The sequence below is a fragment of the Aquila chrysaetos genome, chromosome 4 (assembly GCF_900496995.4).
Source record: "Aquila chrysaetos chrysaetos chromosome 4, bAquChr1.4, whole genome shotgun sequence".
In the NCBI taxonomy this organism is placed as follows: domain Eukaryota; kingdom Metazoa; phylum Chordata; class Aves; order Accipitriformes; family Accipitridae; genus Aquila; species Aquila chrysaetos.
The window spans coordinates 68,570,580-68,591,282 of NC_044007.1; the positions used below are offsets into that span (position 1 = coordinate 68,570,580).

Below are 20,703 nucleotides of genomic sequence, written 5' to 3' on the forward strand. Positions count from 1 at the left end.
ATGCTTATAAAACTATTTTAAATGGTTGTAACTCGACCTCAAAATTTGCATCTGCAGTAATGCAAATACTATTATTTATTTATTTATACACCCTAATTTGCATGATATGTATATTCATATACTTTCAAAAAGATGCTGAAATGATAAGGAGGAAAACAACAGGCAGCGTAGTAGTGTTTTGCACTCCTAGAAGATAAGCATCACATTATCCTAGAAGATAAACGTTTACAAATAAACACTTGCTTTGATTTGGAAAAAAAAAACACCACCATAAAAAACCCAGACCAAAACAACAACAACAACAAAAAAACTGCGTCTGCCTTGGTAAACTGGGATGACCTGTCCCTCACACCAGCAGCTTTGTAAGAACTGAGCTCTTGGGTCAGCCCAAAGACCTGCTCAGGCCAATAACCTTTATTAGGCAGTGGCCAGGATACTTTTGCAAGGCAAATGAAGCCTGAGGTTGGCTTTGGTACGTTTCCAACTGGAAGGCATCAATATACTAAGAATTCAAAACCCAGTAAAATCTTATTAAACTGCAATTAAAACTTTTTAGGCATAATCTTTCCTCCTTTCCCCCTTCAATCTCATGAACGGAAAAATTTTAGATGGCCAAAGTTAGGTTGATCGAATATGTGTATTAAAACATTTTTCTATGAAGAAGCACTGAAAGAGCACTAAATGATTTTGTAAAACGCATCCATCGCCATCCAACCCGTGTCATTTTAGGGTGGGATGGGGTCCAGAGTGCACTGTCCCCTCAGTCCGCTTATGCTCCGGTTTCTGGTGGAAGAAGAGCTGAGCAAAGAGCTCCATGTACTTTACCAGGCTACCCCACCTGCGCAATTGCAGTGCATGAAGCAAACACGCTCGTTAGCTAACACGCAGCCTGTGAGTGCATTACTGTAATGAGAGTCTTTGCTAAAAGATGCAGGTAGCCTTTTAAATCAAAAAGCTGCGTTACCGTTGCTTACAGCGTTACAAACTCTACCGGGGCATCTGAGGTGGAAAAAGCATTGGTATCGTGCCTTCAACAAAAGCCATGAAACCAGTACTGTGACCATTATTTCAAAAGAACTTCCCATCTCGGGCTTCCTATGAAGATTCTGTTTCTTCCAAAAAAATGTAATCTGGAAAAATTATCTGAAGACTGTTTTCGGTCATCCTTTTGTCAGTCACTTGTTTTCACCAGCAACTAGAGTTAGAAATTGGCACTTTTGGTGGCCATTGAAAACAGTCAATCAAAAAACAGAAGGCTTTTTGTCTAATGGAGATTTCAAGGAATAAATTAAGAAAGCAGTATTAAAAAAAAAAAAAAAAACAAAATAAAAGACACAAAGAAAACATTTTTAAATAGCAGCAGTTGCTATTGCATTGCAAGCATCAGTACTTTGAATCAGAAGATATTTTTTTCTGTATTACTTGTTTGGCGGGTGTATTCAAATTCATCTAGCTGGGCTGCATTGTCTGTCTTTTGGAGCAGGGGAAGGGGAAGATTAGCCTGAAGGCTACAGGGACACATCGCAGGTAGAATCTGTATCAAGCATTCAAAAAATGACTTCCTTCATACAGCAGAGAAAGGGATGATAGACACAATTTTCTGACTACATATTTAAATGATTTTATTTTCATAACTAGCACTGGAAGTGTTAATACAACATATTGATTGTAGAGTTAAGTTCTGGAAAGAAATAATAGCCTCACAGATGCCCTCAATTACTGGAAATCAAGACAGTTGAGAGAGACAGCTTCTGGGTCTGCTTCAATTTTATTGTTCTCCCAACAGCAAATGTAGGCAGATCCTTGCTTTGCAGCCCAGTCTTGGCCAACTTGGTGACTTTCTGAGTTGCAGCAACCCGTGCCCAGCTTCCTCTGCCTCTGGGAAATTTTTTCAGTCATTTCTGTCACCGGTGCTCCGGTCCCTGCTCCTCCCCAGAGCCTCCCAGATGCTCTCGCTGCTCCGCAGGCTCCCTGCCTCTTGCTGCCACCCTCCCTCCGGGTAGACCTCCCCTCTCCTACCCCACCAGGAGCAGCCTCCCAGCTCCACCGAGGTCCTGCCCAAACAAGTCCTTCCAATTAAAGGAAGGAAATAAAAAATTAAACAAAACAACGAAAAAACCAACCCAGCGCTCTAAACGAAATATGCCATCAGTCGTGCCTCCCAGTCAGGTTTTATTCCATCCCCTTCTCGCCTCCTACTTTTTCAGTCTGTCAGTGCACTGAGATACCTGTTTTTCTTTATCGACCCCTCCACCTCATCCACCCAATCCAGAAATTCAACCTTAACTTATCCCTTCCTCTCCCCTTCTCCATCTCTTACCTCTTCATCCTTCTAGTCTTTCCTTACCCTACAGCTTGTTCTACTCAGTATGACTCTAAACTCAGTCTTCTCTTCCTCAACAAACTCTTGATTCTGCTTGGCCATTCGGTTACTTCTTCCCATATGTAAGATTTCATGTCACGGTGAATTTTGCAGAATGTGAGATTGACTGGAGTATTCTGTCACATAGTTGGACAAATAAAATTTCAGTAATGTAAAAAATCCAATTTTTGTCTTCCAGACAATTATGTTTTCTATGTGTATGGGGGAGAGATTTTTCCCTGTAAAAATGGAAATTTTTACTTTTTGCTCCAAATCCACTGGGGGGAAAAAAGTCCAAAGTACAATTTCTCCTTCTACCCTCCTCTCATCAAGAGTGATTTTTTTTAGTTATTTTTTTGTTATTATGGCTAGCTCCTGTTCTCACTGTTACTCATGTTACCTTATTCACTGTATAAAATACAGGGCTGGGGAGTTCCCTCTTTCATGCTGTTACAGTTTATAACTCTCCAAATAATTCAATATACAGTTAATGCACCAAGTCTTGTCTCCTTCCGGTCAACAACAGCAGCTTTTTATGCCCAGTTGTCATCTTACCTACAAAAATCTTCATACTTCCATACATTATGTTACAGAAAAACGTCTATGCACAAAAATAACACTCTTTCAAAGACTTCCTTTAAATCTGTCCCAATAGGACACTTACAAATCCTTACGCACCTGTCAATCTGTTTAACACTTTTTCTTACGCTAATTGCTTGTGCTTTGCTACCAGGTTGGCTGCATGCCACTGTTATACATCTTGTACCAAGAGAACAAGATTTGGGGATAGGAACATCTTTTTTGGTTACTGAAGTTACATCATATGAAAAAGTACTCTTTTCAGGACTCTTCTTGTTATCATAACATAAAAAAATTAAGCATTTTGGACACCGAGTCCTAAATTGTATTGTAATTACAAGCAGATTTGACCCTGCCTCTTTATGCCAAGTTGTATTTCATTTAAACCCCAGTTCTGATCTGGTTGCTCACAATGAATACATTTCTAAAGGAAACCAATATCCTTTAAAGTTGAATTAGAAGAAAAAGCAAGCAAACCATGAGCTATGTTTCCACTTTTTTATTAAAATGTTGTAAATGTCAAACTGGACAAAGGACTACAAAGGAAGTCAAGAGGTTAGAAGCAGTTATAGAAGAGATTCTGCTCAAATACAATTTATATATAGAAGCTTACACATGACTTACAGATGAAGTTTGTAATAGGATGCATCTACTGTTTTCTTAATATCCTTAAAAATTATAATGTGTACTCTATGGAATTAAGATGGGTTCCACAGTTACTTTAAAAATACAATTTTAAAATAATATTACCATTTAATTAGACAACTAAAAATGGATGTCAAAAGTAGTAGTGAAGCAAATCCCTCATATCATCTTCAATACCTTTGTGGAGATGAGCAACATCTGTTTTGGAAGAGACGGAAGGCATTCTGCACACACAGAGGTATCAAAGACCTCCCCTGTGCTGTCCTTCCTGCAAACAGCAATGCAAGAGATGTGAACGTTGCGGATACTCATCTTGTGAGTCCACAGCCAGAAAGCAAAGATGAAATTAGCCCGCAATCCTTCCTTCTGCAACTTAATCAAGTGTGAACTTCAACTTAAGTGTGAGGAAAATAGGCCTTGCATCTTAAAGTCATTTTTTACAATTACGATAATGTCGTGCATTGACTTCTCAGGTCTACGTAGTACTGTTTATGCTGGCAAGACTTCTTGAAAGCATACCCCATTTTTTGTGGAACTTGTAAGAACAGCATTATTTTAGAAAATATCTTACCATATTTCTCAAACATGTCTCAAGCACTATGACATGATGCAATTAGCCTGTAATGTAATTAGATGTAACTAGACTATAAGAGGGAAGATATTATTCTCTTCTATTTGGCGCCATATCTGGAATACTCTGCCTAGCTTTGGGTCTCCAGCAGAAGTTCAGTTACCAGGGTGGTCAGCAGCCTGGAGCACGCAGCCCAGCACGGAGAGGCTGAGGGAGCCGGGCATCTTTAGTTTGCAGGAAAGCAGGCTGAGTGGCAACGTAACAGGACTTTTTGAAAAGGAGCTACAAAGATGGCAGCCCTGGCAGATGACGTAACGGCGGGCAATAGCTCCAAACTGCGGCCTGGGAGATTCGGCTGGGCGTCGGGAACAACATTTTCACTAGAGCAGCACTGGGGCACGCGGCACGGTGAGGCTGCGGAGTCTCCACGCTGGAGGCTTTTGAGGTTTGGCTAATTGAGCCGTGGCCGACCCACGGTAGAGTGGGCAAGAGTGCTACTTGGAGCAGAAAGTTAGACGAGATGACCTTCAGAGATGTCTTCAAACTGACACGTCTACGATTCTAATGAGAATACGCCTAACTGGACAGAACCCATACTATCGTATTATTTTAAAACAGACTCCTACCTAAAATTTAAGTATACTACAAATACCTATTTGCAAATACGTTAAGAAAGCTGGTGAAAATGTCTCCCGAAGTACTTTTGCTCTAAAGATTTTTTAGTATTTTCTGTAAATATCTGCCAGTTTAACTGTTTTGCTGTAGTCAGTTCAGGTTTTGTTTGAATTTTTCATCTAAGCGCACAAGACAGGAAGGGACCCAAGAAAATATTTAAATCCATAAAAGGTGCTATAGAGCTTGACTAGTAGTTACACCTGAAAAATAAATGTATCTTACCTTTGACCAGCCCTAAATATCTACTTCGGAATGTGAGCACTATCCAACTTTAATAACTCTGTTTAAAATTAAAATGGAATAAAATTGTTCTGAACTGAAACTGGAGTTATACACCTCCTCACATTGATCCTCATTCAGAAAGAATTAAAACATATTTATAGCTTTCAATGGTAGTACTTTCTCTGAAGACTGATTCAGAGATTTACATATAGCAGGTCTACTCACACACTTAAAGCCAGTTCTCATTTGTGTTTTCTACCCTCAACTGCTTTAATTTGCATTCTTCTTTTTAAAGGGGGGAGGGGGGAGACGCGAGTTATATTTCATTCCAGTCACATCAAGGCTCTGCCATCTATACGCTATTCAGATTTTAAAATAAAACAAAACAGAACAACCCCTTAGCATAAATCCAAACAGTATACATTTGCTATTGATAAAAAGGGCTAGAAAAAATAAGAAGCACGTGCCCTGTCCTAGGAGAAGCAAAGGAAAGGTCCATCATTTTCACATTTGCTACCCCCTGAAACAAAACAAAGCATAAGTACACAACAAAAACCTTCATGCCAGCAGTACTAAAGGTTGAAGAAAGTATATTTCAGAACCCTCTCTGGCTAATATCTGTCATCTCCCGCACTCCTCCTGAACTTGCTGCTTCTTTTCCAGATCACTTAGCCTCTCTATGAATTATTTGAGGTTCCAGGCTATCCAGGGGCTTTCATGCCATGGTACATCTAAAGGACTGTTGATAATACACATGAAAATACTCTTTTGAGGGGGAGAAGGAAAGAAACTGCTCATCTTGGGAGATCCAGTAAGGTCACCATTTCAAAGGATCTGAAGGAAACCATATCCACATCTGATGGACACTTTTTTTATAACTTCTGTACTTTTTCCTTTTCTTTCCAGTACCATGGCATTTGAGATTCAGAAAAGAAATCTTGAGGGAGCCGACTGTTGTGTGAGAAGCACGGGTAAAAGTGAGCAAAAAGTGATGCTAGGAGAGGGAGCTGATCCTGTGTGTATCAGGCAACTCAGAACTGGGTAAGCTGTTGCGAGCTGTCGGTAACGACGATGTAATGGAGGCTTCTGGCCTTACTGAACATCATTACCATGGATACAGAAAATACCTAAATTCAAGGTTTTTGGCCTTTTTTTTTTTTTAAATTTGGCCAGTAAAGTGCTTGCTGTGCTTCGCTGCTGAAATCACAGAAAGTCCTAAAACCATGTTGCACTGCAGCTGCCAGACATAATGATGGAGTCTGATGCATAGCAGTTCAGCTGGAAACTGCCAAGGGACAAACAAGGAAAAAAATCAGTACTACATTTGCAGATACTCACACAATTGCATGTTGCGTGTAAATGGTTCCTTTTCTGTACATTTCTGAATACTTATTTTTCAAATATTGCAATTTTAACCTAAATTATTTCAATGACAAGCTTGATATTCTCTTCCTTGTCAGGCAGCAACACCTTTCAATACTTTCTGGTAGCATGCACTAATTAAAATCTTAAAATAAATGTTTATATAGTAAATGTATAATAAATAACTGTTTTCTATATAATTATTCCATATATCTTCTGTAAAGATCTAGAGCCTTGTCTCCCAAGATACACCTTTTCCAGTGCCAAACAACAATCAGCTCTTCTATGTGTACATACGTATACATATTTTAGCAAAAACACCAACGGGAACACTTTTTTATTGTATACATAATTTCAGAAATGCAAAATGAGATATCCATTTGGATGATGCAGGAGCTGGAGTACAATCCACTTAACGCTACATTTTATCGCAGTGTAATTTTTTTCCCCAAATTAATCTGATGGGCAATTCTAGTACAGAACGGGAATGCAGTAAATTAGCCCACCTCCATCTTACAGATAATGGAGCAAATCATTACCCACTGTAACTGAGTTTTAATTTGTTACAGCGGAAGACGACAATTACAGGTCAACCTGTCAATGGAGTAATTTGAGCAACTAAAACTAGTTGACCTTTCTGGTACGCTGTTCCAGGACCAGAATTGCTCCCCTGCTAAGCAGCAGCAGATGGCCAGAGCTGTGCGGTTCTGCTTCCCGGTGAAAAGTAATTTGTTTTTCAGGATTGTTAGGTATGTAAAGAAAAGAGATGCAGGCAAGCCCTTATTTAAGAATCCCAGCCCAACACGAAAATGCATCCACAAAACAGGCAAGGGAAGTGGCTGGCTGCTTGGGGTTCAGCTTAACCGAATTCACCTGCGACTCACGCGGCTGCTCGGGCTCCTGCGTTGTTAGCCTGGAGTGCCCATGTTGACGAGAGCTACCCAAAAATGCTCATCATAGCACACTGCGTGCCAGAAACAGCGCGCGCCAGTGTCACAGCCCACGACCGAAAGCGGTGGAAAACAATATCATGCTCGAAAATATAAAAGCAGAAAAATACGAAGAGGGGGAAAAACATGAAGTCGAGAAGACGAAGACATTACAGGAAAATTTCATTTTGTAACAGTGACGAAAAATAAAATTTTAAAACAAAACCTGAGGTTGTGGAAGAACGAAAAAAATCTCTGAAGCTTGGCTAAACGGTTTTCTCTTACACATTGTGGATTCAAAATAGGATATCTGGAAGGAAATCCTCCAGTAAGAGTGTTACTGGTCAATTCCCAAAAGCCAAGAAACAAAAAAATTTTTTACTTCTGTCCTCATGTATTAAAATACAGGATCTGATTCACCCCAATATTAGTCTGGTTTTATTCTGTTCAAATTTCTTTTCTTTTTGCCAGCATGAAAACGGAATAACACTGGTGTATTAGAGGAAGCTTTTACAGAGGAACACTTACACTATCCCAAATAACTGAATCTTTTTTTTTCTCCTAATATTCTTAAGGCATGAAGTCTTCAATATCAGCAAATCACTTTATTGACCAGCTTAAATATGAATTCACTGGAATGTTTATGTAGTATATTGAATACAGAATGACAGTGCATGATAGTATGTACTTGTACCTTAGGTTGCCCAAAAAAGTAACTGATGCTAAGAAAAGATTCATTTTTGGAAGTAACTTTTCAAAAGTCTATAGTTAGTAATAATCTAGATATTTTCTTCTTTAAGCACGCTGCATTTTTTCGTAATGTGAGATGAAGTTATGTTGCCATTTTGGCAAATAACGTTTTGTTAATTTGGTTGTTGAATATTTTTTGAAGTCAAGCAGAGCAGGCTCCCTAAAATAACTTGTTTAAAAAGAATTTGTATTCAACAGTGCTCATAAATAAACAGAGCTTAAAAAAAAATCCACTCATTAGTGGTGAGTGGGAAGCCACTAATTCCCTGTTGTAGGTCCTAAGCCAACAATTCCTGCTAGTTTTACGCTTTCATTTTTAAAGCTATTAAGATTAATCCTTTTGAAGCAAATAAAGCATTTCAAATGAATGTACGAAAACCAAAAGAGAATTCTTGATTCTGCAAAGAGCTTATGCATTACTCACAGTTTTACCAAAAAATTACAGTTTCTGATCAATTTTGCTGTTAGTCACTTGAAGATATCTGAAGAAAAAACTAATTATCAATATTCCTAATATTCCTTAGACACACGCACCTCGTGCATACGACATGACATTAGTTAGGAAAGAGGCAAAGAAATTAAGGTCTTGTGTTTGAACCTCTTAGCTCTGATGCATGACCTACAGGCTAGCATTAAGCCCCTTGTTTACACTTAGCCATCCATGTAAGAGGCTAATCTGGCTATATGCACTTTTGGCAAGCTCTTCCCAGACAGATGAATGGATTTTCCAGAAGGAGGTGTTAACCAAACATTTATGATCTGCTGGTGATACTTACTGGGTCAAAAGTCCAAAAAGTTTTGCTGGTTGGAATGATGCATCAGCTTAAATTTATGCTAAAAATTCTTGCTACCATTGACTTTATAAGGCATTGTGACCCAAATTATTGCTGTATGTTGAATCCCCTGCAGAGTGCTCACAGACACTAATCTCACTAATTCCTCTTGTGCATGCATAAGACTTTACGTAGTGTAGCTCAAAAAAGCCTATCTGTATTAAATTAAATTTCTAAAGCAAATGTCCAGGATAAAATGATCAAGCTTAATATACATTACATCTGGTCTTAATAATAAAAGACAGAAATAGGCTATAACATAAACTTAACCCATTGTATGGTTAGCAAATGTGGCTTTGGAGGAAAAAACCACTGTCAAGCATGTGGCAAGTTTGTAAGCATGTATATGTGTATGTATACGTACGTGTATACGCCTACACATACACACACAGATGAAGTGCTCGATCTGAAAATTAGTTACTCAAGAATTATGCAGGCACTTCGTGTTGCTTTAATTAAAAACTATTGCCACACAGGTAGCAATTGGAAGAGCCTGTTTCAGGTCTTCTCTTTAAGAAAATTTAGAAAAATTGCAATTGAGGGGCATTAAGGCATTCTAACTTAAGTCTTCTTTGCACATATAAGCCATCTGCTTGGAGGAAAATGGGAAAATGTCACTTTTAATAAACATACAATGCCTGTGGCAAATTAAGGTTGTATTTGACAATTCTACAAAAGTACAGAGGAGGCAAGTTCATTAATGCTGATTATCTTCCAGATCTTCAGTAGATTTTCAACAGCCATTAAAATAGGCATCTTCAAAGAACTTGGCAGGGGAAAAGTAAAATATGGTTATGTGGAACAAATTCTTTTATACAAAGATTCTTTTTACATGGTTTCCTACCCAGGATCATCAGTCTTTCTGCAAGAAGGGGAGAATGTTTTGGATCACATTTATTTCCTAATGCATTTGAAATGATTATTGTTTAATTTTGTGACAGTATTCTCTTAATTGTCAAACATTACATGTAATTTTGCATTTCTTATTGCCTGAGCAAACACACTGAACTTTGTATTTTAAATCACCCATCTTGAAAGCAAAAGCGTACATGGACTTTAACAGACTGTGCAAGTACAAAATTATGCAAGAATCTGGTAGCATATAATAAAATTATTATTAATGACTCAATTTAAAAACAAATCAGCATAAAGATTGTTATTGTTGTTAAATAACTTATGCCTTGAGAACAGAGCATAGGATATAATGAATCTGTGAGGTCTCATTATGCTGCAATGTATGCCAAAACTACTCTTCCATTTTCTACCCAAACCTTTGATCTAAGTTTTATTATAATTTCCACTTTATAAAAGGATTTATCTTTCTTATGCATTTATTAAAATTAAGGTTGCATTAAACCAAAATAGCAGCATGAGAAAAATGTTGAAAACCAGCTCTAGTTCCACATCATCTGTGTGTCTGAATTTAGATCTCTGCAATCCAGCCAGCAGCCAGCAAACAACTACTGAACAGCAGCCTGTGGAAGGGCCAACTTCTGCCCACGGTACACCTCGCTTGCACTGAAATTGCTCCCAAAACAGCAGAGCAACTGGGGAAAAGATTTCCCTTTGGCAAAAAGAGCCTGACTGAAAACACTTCAATTTCAAAACCACACCGAACCGCTCAGAAAACATTCTCAGATCAAAATCAAAACCTACATTCTCAAAAAAGACATCCTGGACATTCCTAAAATAGAAAGATAATGGACAAGTTTTCTATTGCTGCCAGATGAATTGGTGCAGGAGCCTAGCACTGCAACCTGCTGATGTAATTGCTCTTCTAGCAACTCAGTCAGCTTATACCTCTGGTGCCAAAAGAGCCCCAAAAGAGCCTCCGAAACAGACCTGAAGGAAGCTGCCCAAGGAAACTGCAAAGGAGAACCCTACTGTCCCCAAGGGCAGGAGTAGGCATAAAGTGTTCCTGGAAAGATTTTAACTTGTAAGAGGGCACAACGATGCAGACGCTTTTGGATACTGCTGGTACTGTCAGACTTGCCTTCTCTTTTCCTGAGTTTTTGGTCTGGACAATACATCCTTTCTGATAACCAAGGGATTACCCATGTCCTTCCCATTCTCCTTCCATCATCAGCTCAACCCTGAGTGACTGAGAAATTAGGAGTTTCCCCTTACTGGTAAATAAACTTCTATTTTGGCTCTCTAATACCTGTCTTTAAAATTACAACATTTTGGAGACCACACCTGCTTCAAAGTAAAGCATTCACACTGCATACAAAAGGAAACCTAGTTCTGGACAAAAATAGAATCATAACCACCTTTGAGCCATCTTTCTGTATTACCTCACATATATATCCAGAAAGAAAAAATACTCTAAACGAGTTCCTTAACGGTGCTCGAAGGCCTGAAGCTGTCTCTGACACTATTATTTTATTTTATAATAAACACTACAATATAGTACACTATATATGGTGTATATATCATACCATTATTGTATCTTCTGACATTATCGATATATTAGTGAGAAGACAATACGCCATTAAGTGCATTATAAATGACAAAAAAAGTTCATGAGACCAGTGTAGCAAATGCCTCTGTACAAACCTCTGGCTGCCGTATCTACTCTCTGCCCATTACTTTAGTCTTATGGGTAAAGAAACACTTGGACCTTCTAAGCAGTTATCTGGCAACCCTCTGTATTTTTCGTTTAGGTAACGCTTTCCACGACTTTCCATGATAAAAGCCATTTCTATGGAGATGAAGGACTCTAAAAGGTGTTGTGAAGTTACTTGCTGAGGAAAAGAAGTGTCCTTTGTTGTATAGATCTTTATATAAAAATCGATACAGATTAAGCCAATCTGTGCAGATCAGATTACCAAAAATAATTTGCTGTTTCACACCAAAAAAACCCCCATCTTGGGCTTGGGGCTTCAGTTCCTCCGTCATCGACTAGCACAGCATATGAATGACACGTCATGCATCAGTCTACATAAAACGTACACCTTCAGCAGGAAGCAAACAGTTGCCTCTTTCAAGGAGGCAAGAGGCAAGGCATAGATGACTTCTTTTTTCTTTCTTGCTGGTTTCAGGTTTTTGTTTTGCTTTGTTTTAACCAGTGCTTCTCACTGTCCATTCCTCAAAAATACCACAAGGACACATGCTACCCTAAGTCCAAGACACTGTTCAGGAACAGCAACACAGAGCAACCCCTTGAGTAAGGTTCGTTTGGGAGAGAGTATTCATTAGCTACGTGGACAGAGAAGGAAGGTCTCCTGTTTCTCCTGCTCTGCCAGGGATTTGGGGCTGAGAAGGAAGAAAGGTTCAGGGAAGGAGGCCCTGCCCTGAGGTGTTTTTACACGACTAAGAACAGTGAGATGGACTGTGGACAAATGACATCTGTGGAGCGCCATATGATACACTCACAAATGTGGGCAGGTATGAAAAAATATGCAAAAGAAGAGTAAATGATAACTAGAAACTTACCCTAGGTCCTAACTTGGGATCATCACTCCTCTCCAGCTCCCTCACCTCTGCTAGCTTGGACTTTTCTGGACAGAATCAGAGCCTTTGTTTTTTGGCTTGAGGAGCTGGGACTTAGCTCCTTGCAGCTGGGAAGCAAGAACTGTGATTGCTGCTTATGCAGCCAGACCATATTTTCTGTTTGAGTATTATGTTGTCCTGATCCTCTTCTCCACAGAGAACAAGGGAAAATCAATATAGCAGGACTTTTTTGCCTGACAAAGGCATTTGCTCATGATTCCTGAAAAGATCTAAAACCTCTCTACAGGGGCAAATGAAAGCAACAGGCACTGCTTGAAAGACATATGGAATTTGCAGATACCAGGCAGCAGCAAAGATGTACAGGGTGAGTGCATGTATCTATTCAAAACTTGGGAACAGAGCTGCATGCAACACAAATCAGAGCAGATGCAGAGAATCTCAGAAGAAATTAAGTGGGAAGGGGAAGAGAGTAGAGATAAAAGCATTTATATGTATTTACATAGATTAAGCTGGGCAAAGTGACAACAAGCCAATATACACTTATGGAAGTGGCTGGCGGCAACCGATTACAGGAAAAGGAGGGGAGGAAAATCAGAAATTTGCAAGTGCTTCTAGGATATATGCGTCCATGTAACAAGATGGAACAGCTGAAGAGAAGAAAGTGATTTTCCAGAGCCACAGAGAAAATCTCTTTAGGAGAACATCATTTCTTTGGCCCCAGGGAGAACAGAAGTTAGATTACACATACACGCTCTGTCCTATGCAATGGGGAGAATATAGCACTAAAGAAATGGAAAACTGACTTCAGCTCTGGAGATCATATAAGCCATTTTTTTACCACAACTTTCTCACACATAAACCTAAAACACACTAAAATCAACATTTTTGTTTTCAGTCCTCATTACTGTTAAATAAACTTTATTTAAGACCTGCTTCGCATGGAGATTTGACCTACTCTTCTGAAGAAAAGTGCTTAGGCTTACAGAGTAAAGTGGCTTGAAACCCATTCTTTTATCTGCCCAAGTGGCCACAGTCAGAAAGGTACCATCCCAACACACTGCAAGAGGCAGAGCTAAGGGATACTGTAAGATTAGAAATAGGCAACATAGAGACAAGGATCATTTATTACCTACTATCCTGAGACTGGCATAATCATTTTTTTGTCCAGGACCTGCCTTCTTGCTGTGTGACAATTTTCCTCTGCTGTGACTTGGCTACTTGGGCAGGTCGCTTCTCAGCCCACGCCCTTTAATGTTGCTGTTATCAGCTTTCTTCTGAAACCTGGGAATAACATCTCTACACAGACCCACCAGCACTACTTCTAAATACCATGGTGAAACCCTTCTTTCGGCTCTTTCAAATCATAAGACCCTCAGCATGGCTCTTCCTTGACTGGTGTGCTTCATCAGAAACTTACCCTGAAAAGTTCTGAAGAGAAAATTGATTTACACATCCTCTATTCTGGCTAACATTTCCAGACCTACCCAGGCATGTCTCAGAGGTCCCTGTTCTTGCAAAGCAGCCCCTAACAGCACCCCAGACCTTCTTCTTTCTTAGGGCAAACCCCAATGTCATGACAGCCTTCTGTAATCAAGCTTTTGTCTCAACTTTGTACCTCCCTAAGGTTTGTTTTCCTTTCAATACCACTGCAGGAATGCCCAAGAGCTGGTTTTGTGTTCATCTCCAGAGGCAGCAGTCCAGACTTCTATTAACCTGTGTCAGCTGCTGCAAGGGTTACACACTTACTTGTTTATTTAGTGCATTTATTTCTCAAAAACAACAATTCTATGAAGGAAACAAGACAAAATAATAATGCTAGAGATGATGAGGGTGTAACACCGAAAACAAAGAACAAACTTGCTGGTCAAAATGTTATCTTTGGTCTACTCCTCACTCTGGTGCACTCTCTCAATTTAAAAATACATTGTTGATTATGAAGTCATTTATACGAGTGTCTTGTTACACCTATGAAGATAAACAAATATATTTCTTAACGTATGTAGATTTCACTGATGCACACATTTTGTTCCATAAAAAGCTAGCAGCTGGATAGATTGCTTCAGCGCTAATGGAACCACACTGTTCCTTCCTCTTCCCAGTTTCTTAGTTCTAGCAGGAATCTTTCATTTGACCTTGGGCAAGGCATTTAAATTCTCTGCGCCTGTGTTTTCTCATCTGTAAAATTAAGGCTATAATGCCTACCTACTTCACAAGAGGGACAGTGTTAAATTTAATGTATTAATGTTTTAAAGTGTTTTCAGACAGCTGGATCAAAACCACTACAGAATGTAAGTTATTATTAAATTATGCTTCACTGAGTTAATGCTGTTGCATTACTGTATCTGATTAAATAAGGAAAAATATTCAAGTGACACCTCCTGGATTTTTTTTTTCCAGAGGATGAAACTGATGTTCTTTCACCAGCCTACAGATGGACTTGAAGGCTTTTTTTGGAGAAAGAAAGAAGGCGAGGGAATGTAGTAGTCAACAGAAGTGAAAAAGTCCTGCGGAGCGGATGATTACGAGGGCATTTAAAGCAACTGCGAGGTAGAGCAGAAGGCAACTGCGCCTTGTGCCCCACTGTGACACATCAGTCTCTGGTAGCAATACAGTCTCTGTTCATCTCCGTGCCAGTGGGACAGGAACACCCCCTCCGTACCATCACATTAACTGCTGCATTTGGCCTCCGCTCGGAGTAATGAAGTGCAAGATCTGTAGCCTGGAGTCACTTTCCTGGTGGAGCCGACCAGCTCTCAGGCACAGTTCAGATATACTTTGAGTCTGTTCAGTCACGCAGCTAATCCGTCTATGATGAACGTGGCACATAAAAATGTCAGTCATAAAAAGATTTATGGGATTTATCGCAGGAGGGTTGTTCATACCTGATGCCTCTCCTACATCTCCTCTTGACCTGATGCGCAGGTGCCTGGTCTTGTCCTGTGATCTCACATCAGGATCTTGTTGTGTGGGGGGGAAGGGGAAGGAGTGTTTGGAGCAAGAGCTGCAGGAAGATGAGAAGGGTTTTTGACAGCATGTTGAGTTGGATGTTGTACTGGTGTTGATGCCGCTGGTCCCAATGCCATCAAGGCATTTCTTGTGGATGACAAGGAATCTAGGAAAGTAGTGATTAACATGCATATCAGTGTGATTGACAAGCTATGTTGTCTCCTTTGTGCTACTGTATTGCATGGACAACACCTATTCTAGGCATATCAGAATCAGCATATAGATTTAGAGTACAGATTTAAATCAGAAATACTTAGCATCTTTCCCAATAAATAAAGAAAAACTGTTTGATGGATCTATCTGCTCAATAGACCATGGAGATCAGATTCTGTCTGGTGAGGGAACATTTTCGCGTCGCAGGGTACAAATGGATAGTAGGCAACATTCTTTCAGATGGCAGAAAGACCAATTCATTTCCTTTCCCATTCCTCTATCCCCAATTTATCACTCCAAAGGCAAGAAAAAAACAAGTACAACATTAGGTTTGATAACCTTCTGATAGCAATGTGCTATTAAATATACACAAATCAGGGAGCTTGAAAAAATATAAGCAGTGAGCATATTGTCTACCTTCCAAATCTGCCAAGACGACTGAAATGGAGGTTGCAAAGTCTAAGGTTGTATATATTTTGTCTTTTCTTACACCATGCCGCATACCTCAAAGTATCCATTCTCTTTTTTTTTTTTTTTCTTATCAGATCTGCAAAGAGGCTAGACTACATGTTTTATTACCATACCAGTAAAAGATCACACAGCTTTCTAAACAACAATGATGCTACTTCAGTTTCCTGAGAAAAATCTGTGGGACATGAAAACTTACCACAAAAGCAGTGATGCCACCTTTGTTGGCTTGAATCCCTGCAGAACTGCTGCTGTGTAAAATGTGTGCGGTAGCTCCTAGGATTAACTCTGTATGTTAACTCTACTTTCTGTTGGTATTGCACACAAAGACTCCTTCTCAATTTTCCTCTTCACCAAGGCATGTGTAAGCCTTTCACAATGACTTTGCTTTTTTTTCTCCACCTCATATTTTATAAAATCTAAGTCAATTGCCTGAAGATGATTTCATAACGACATCTGTTTTATTTATTTGCTTATTTGGCTGACTGGTAATTTTGAAGTCCTTGGTATAACTCTAACACATGATCATCTAGAATCAGCCTCCTGCTGCCAAAAATTATCTGTGTCCTTTGATTGAAAGATCAGCCACTTCGTTTGGCATTTTTATGCCAAATGTTAACTCTGGATCCTCTATCAGCAGCGAAGAAGTAACATTTTGCAGTCTGTTACGCATGGAATAAGCTACCTCTGCATGTAACTTCTATCAGATGATTAAGTGCAAGGATCTGAATAACCATATTCCTGAGTGATAAGCATGAAAATGTATTGTCGGAATATCCTCAACTAGGAGATCACTACCTCATCACTACTGCACCAAAATAGTTATCTTCCACCTCTAATTTCAGTGATGCCATATCTTCTAATATTTACAACTCTACCTTGCAATATTTAGTTTATGCATCCCAGTGAGGCTGGCTGGAGGAACAATGACGTGATTTATGAGTGAAAGCCATTTGCCCAAAATAAACTACAGTAAAATAAAGTATGCTCAAAAGTATAATTTAAGACTACCATTGTCATGAGAAGATAAAGTACGAAAATTTGTATTTCATTTAGGAATAATGCAGCAATCGATGTTTCCAGTAATATTTCGAGTGACTGATTCAGCCGGCTGTTGCAGGGCAGTGGGGCTGTTTAAGTAGCAAGCTAATTTCCTGATATTATTTTTTTGCACAGAATATAAAACTTTATAGATAATCATTTGGCTAATTACAAGGGCAAGGTGAAATGGCACTCTGCGTGAAAGAAAAGGTGTAGTGAAGGAAAGCAAGAACTAGACAGAACAATTAAGCAGATACAGTGAAAAGTAAGGATGTCAAGTTGTGAGCAGAATGAGAACGCAGGGGGCTGCTGTCAGAGGCGAAAGGAAGACGAGGAGGTGCAGAAAAGATGATCGCCCTCTAAACACGTAAAAGTGTAGCCCCCTACAGTGGATTTTTTTAAAATGATCTAGAAATGAACTGATTCGAGAAGTTTCCACGTTTCACTACTCCTGCCACAACAAAAACACACTATATTTAATACTTTAAGATCCACAGGTCGAAAGGTCTGTTCCATAGTTTTTAATCTTCTTCCTAGCTGTTTCACAACGAAAAAGGAGAGGGAACATGGGGTTGTTTGTTCTGTGTGATGCAGCAAGTACATTTATACCCTGGCATTTCCCTTCCTTCGGCAGCTCCCCCACAGAACGCCCTGTGCGCGGAGAACATAGAAGCAGCGGGACAGAACATCACAGCAATCACAAACCTCCTGTGAATCTGAAGCTGAGATAGTATCTCCAGCACTGAAGCTAAGAAACAATTTCAGTGACATCTGGCAGAATTTGCCAGATGTTAATATATGAATTCATGCATGGTAAGACAGGAAGAAATGCAGATCTTCAGTGAATGAGCTGTACAACATTGAAGAACTGAGAAGTAGCAGCAACGAGTTGCAAAAGAAATAAGCAAACAAAAAAATAGGGGGTCCTTCATATGACCATTTCTATAGGTCTTTGTTCTTATCAGATGACAATTTCTTGTAAGATTTTGATGCATTTAAGGTAACAGATCTTGAATACATATATATAAAATAAATTAAAATATATATTAATGAAGATTTAGGGATTCTCTGGGTAGCTGATGTGTTAGAGCAAAAGTCGATATGTGACAATTGGTGTAGAAAGAATTGATGGTCCCAAACCCTCTCTAATCACCTTTTTGTTAAAATATATGTCCCCTTGTCAGTAATGAACAAAGATATATTTAACCCTTTATCTAAAGCTGAGAAAAACTGCCAAATTAAGTCACACGCATCAAAGACCTAAAGACAAGTAAGGAAAGTATTTATTAACTTTGTCTATTGCTAAAGCTGGAATGCTGTACTTGTCTGTATTGAATTGTACCTATTTTTTCCAGACTGTGTCTCCAATTCATCAAGATCATATTAAATTTTAATTCCATCCCCAAGCTAACACCAAGGAAAAAAATATCAACACAAATTCACAGATCGTGTCCTGAACTTCTGTGCGGATGTCATCTAGGAAGAACATGTTGCATTTTTATTTTTAGGTTCCAGCAGAAATGTTCACAGGTTACGGCCCCAAGTTTGTCTGCTTGTGACTTTCAGAAGGATTTAAAATATATTACTCTAAACTACTCAATTCACTTCAATAGCTATGGAAGTGCTACCGCAAAAGCAACTTGAAGCTAAGCGATACCACCAAAAGTCAGTTACCAGACCTGTTACGTATGGAGTCTTCAATAAACAAACGAAGCAGCCACTGTTCCCACAGACTCTTTGTTCTGGGCTGGGCATTCACCGGACAGCATACATCTATAGGTTTTCAGGCTCTGGTCACACCGGCAGAATTTCCTTCACACAATTTTGTGTTTGTTTTGTGTCTCATTGATATACCTCCGTTTCACTCTCCAAACACTGCCCATGCAGGCTCCTACCAGACTTGTGTAAGCCCATTATTAAGTTCTCATCCTGCACTCGTAAGAAGAGCGTCAGATCCCACCTCGGATTATACCAGATGATGGCACCGCCAGTGCCAGATGCGAAGCACTCTATAACTCTGTAGACTTCTGTGGCCTACGAGAAAGCCCACAAGAGCATTCACCCAAGACACTGCTTGCAAACCAACACGTGCCCGTATTGTGGGCTCTTCTCTGCAGAGGAACTGAACAGTACTTGTCTGATGAATCGGGATGATAGGGAATTTGACAGCTGCTTCTCCCCAGGACTGTATGTTGTGTGAGAATATACTACTGCTACTACTACTACAACTACTACTCCTACTACTACTCCTACTGCTATTACTGCCAGAAACAATAAATATGTAATAATGATCTCCCTTTATATTGAAATGCCATTCTTTCAGATTTAAAACAATCCTGACTTCCAGACTGGAGACTCTCACATAATAACCAGAAGCTATTTTCTTTTTTTTCCTATAAGATACCTTGTTTTCAAGTAATAAAGATTTTTCCATGGGTTTTTTTCCTGATGTATCTTAAAAATTCTGCCCTAAAAACATTTGGAGCCTCATGATGAGTAACTGTGATTTTACCACTGTTAATCTTACATGTAGATTGACATTTGAGTCAGGTTTAATGTAATAGATGAACCCAACTGCTGGCTGGTTCCAGTTACGTTAAGATGTTCGGTAATTTGTAAAAGTTGCAAAAAAATTACTTCTCTGGCAGACTGAGGAATTAACAGCATACTGAAACACAGAGCTCTTCTCAGGTTGTTTGCTTTGCTGCAGAGATCTTTTCATCTGCCTTTTATTAAGATAACTTGTTTATCTGCCAGATGACTGTTGCAACGCAAGAGTGCAGGAGTAGTGAACAATTCACTCATTTACTTCACTGTGCTTTTGCAAAATATTTATGCAGATTTGCATAAATATTGGCAAAATGCAGGTTTGCTCATAACTGATTAACATCATTCCATTTTCATTTCTACTGTTCTTACAGAATTCAGGTTATACATGGATTGTAAGAATGTAATGTCACTCCATGTATTCATTTCACTACGCACTTTTCTCCCTTGTCTTGCCATTTGTTCATGTGTTGGATTTTTTTAAGCTCTACTATTTCACATTACTAAGACTTTGCAAATTTTAAGCTGGAAAGGGAGTGGGGTAACATGCATAACTTTGACTCTTTAACATAATTAAGTGAAATGTTCAATCCTTAGCAATTCCAATTATCTTTCAGGTTTCCTATTAAATAGTAGATCAAGGTAACCTCACACTTAGTTCTTATACAGTAGTTTTCACCATGGACAAAACAGGAAAGTATCAGTCTGCCAATACTTCAGATGATACCCAGATATTCTTAAAATTCCTTCAATGCTTTCTACTCAGGCTCAACTTAGCTCATCTTGCTAAACAATCACAGAACCACAGAATGGATGAGGTTGAAAGGCACCTATGGGGATCATCTAGTCCAACCCCCCTGCTCAAAGCAGGGTCAGAAAAACCATGTTGTGCAGGACTGTGTCCAGCTGTGTTTTGAGTATGTCCAAGGATGGATGGAGACTACACAACATCTCTGAGCAGCCTGTTCCAGTGTTCAACCACTCTCACAGTAAAAAAAAAATAAAAACAATTCTTACATTCAGATAGAATTTTCTGTGTTTCAGTTTATGCCCATTGCCTCTTGTCCTCTCAATGGGCAAAAATGAGAGGAGTCTAGCTGTTTCTTC

At 39.2% G+C, this 20,703-nt stretch overlaps 1 protein-coding gene across 7 annotated transcripts in view; it reads right to left on the bottom strand.

Annotated features, from left to right (window-relative positions):
* The window catches only part of GABBR2 (gamma-aminobutyric acid type B receptor subunit 2), a 488,653-nt gene that overhangs the window by 438,207 nt on the left and 29,743 nt on the right, over positions 1 to 20,703 (bottom strand). For 5 of the 7 annotated variants that reach the window (XM_030011392.1, XM_030011394.1, XM_030011391.1 and 2 more), the window contains exon 2: positions 15,264 to 15,493. The exons of the other annotated variants lie outside the window; for them this stretch is intronic. The gene's annotated coding sequence lies outside the window, so the exon portion shown is untranslated. The remainder of the gene's footprint in view (positions 1 to 15,263; positions 15,494 to 20,703) is intronic. 7 annotated transcript variants of the gene reach the window in all.